This window comes from Helobdella robusta (assembly GCF_000326865.2).
Source record: "Helobdella robusta unplaced genomic scaffold HELROscaffold_25, whole genome shotgun sequence".
Taxonomy (NCBI): Eukaryota; Metazoa; Annelida; class Clitellata; order Rhynchobdellida; family Glossiphoniidae; genus Helobdella; species Helobdella robusta.
The window spans coordinates 545,533-547,605 of record NW_008704310.1 but is presented as its reverse complement, the minus strand read 5'-3'; positions in this window follow the sequence as shown (position 1 = coordinate 547,605).

Below are 2,073 nucleotides of genomic sequence, written 5' to 3'. Positions count from 1 at the left end.
ATTCGTTCAATCATTCATTCATTCGTTCGTTCGCTTGTTTTTTTTGTTCGTTCGTTCGTTCATTAATTCATTCATTCATACATACATTCATTTGTTTATTGGCTCGTTGGTTCAGACATTCATTCATAATAATTCACATCGTTGACATATTTACCATCAGTTTTCAATACAATTTCTTTGTTTGTTCATCCATTCACAATCATTTGTTCCTATACTTCTCCCTTGTTCACTCAATCATCCAAATGTGTTTCTACCTTTGATTGTTGAGACGTCATGATAGTTGTTCATTTCGTGCACTCCTTCAACTGACACTTTTCTTAGTTTTTTAACTCTATTTTGTTCACTTATTTGTTCATTTGTTTATTCATCTGTTTGTTCATTTGTTTGTTTGTTCATTCAGTTGTTTATATATTTGTATTCATTTCTTCGTTCGTTCATTCACTGCGTCCTTATAACACAACAGTCCCACCCCATGGCTCCTACTTCCACCCCCCACAACTCGACACGGACCACATCCACAACAACCAACAGATCATCATCATCATCATCTTTCAGAAACAACAACAATCACCGCATTCGGCTCCTCTTTGCCTGTTTGGTTTTGTTGAAAACGCGCTATGAAATCATACATTAACACACACGCACAAAAACACACAAAAACACGCACGCATCACACAACCAACCAGGCACATCTATACAAACAATTTTATGTTTTCATGGGAAAGAAGTGTTAACAACACAAATAAAGAATTCAACATCATTAAACAAAACCGAAGTTGATAAATAATAATCTCCTACTTTATTAAGCGCACACCACCAATCACTTGCACTATCAGTTTCACAAACACAATCACGCACACACACACACACACACACACACACACACAAACACACAAACACACACACACATATAGCCGTGTGCGTGTATGTGTACGTGTGTGTGTGTGTAAATGTGCGTGTGTAATATGTATCTAACGCATTCAAAACACACTCACCACACAAACAATTCACACACACACACGTACACAAGAATGCACTTGGACGAACTACGTGTAGGGTATAATTATTTTGAATTGAAAAGTCTTTAAAAACACAACTTACACGCGCACACATGCACGCAGACAAACAAACACACGCGCGCACACACACACACACACAGAGACACATACACGCACACACACAGAGAGACACATACACGCACACACATAGACAGACACTCACACGTGCACACACACACAGACAGATACACACACGCACACACACACTTGGAGTCACGCAAGTAGATGACGCCGTGAATAAATTTGTTTGCATTCTTCGATGAGTTTGAAACAGGAAATTATTTTTGCCGGCAGATGTCCCCTCATTTGTTATCTGGCATCTCATTGGCTGTCCGCACGAAGTCACGTGGTTTGTGGTGTGGTGTGTTTAGGTGGCGATGATGATGATAAATGTGACGATGATTAAAATGATGATGATGATGGTGGTGATGATGGTATGTTTCCTAAATAATTTAATCAAGATGATAACGATGATGACTTCAACAGTTGCATCAAGATGGTGGTGATAATGATGGTGATAATGATGGTGATGATGATGTTGAAAGTGGTTGTGATGATGATAACTTGAAGATGGCTTCTAATGATAAAATTTCAAATTTTCATAAAAGTTGAATGTTTGGACAAGTTGTTTTTGTGTTTAAGATGATTGATTCATAATGAAACAAACGCTCGTCTTCTCTATGTCTTCGTTTGTGTCTACTGTGTTTTCATGTGTCTCTATGTGCTTGTTTGTATGTATTTGTATGTGCTCTTTGTATATCTTTGTATGTGTATGTTTGTTTGTGTGTTTGTATGTGTTTGTACAAGCGGTCTGTGTTTATTTCGGTCCGTACGCCACTGCACTTTTGTATGGTTTTTATTATCTCTATGCAATCTTATTCAGTTTATATCATATTTTCATAAACTTGAGGTATGCATGTTTGTTTATGAATGTTTATGCTTATTTTTTAAAGTATTTGTGCAGTGTGTGTTGTTGTGTGTGGTTGTGCGTAGTCGTGTGTGGCTGTGTGTGGTC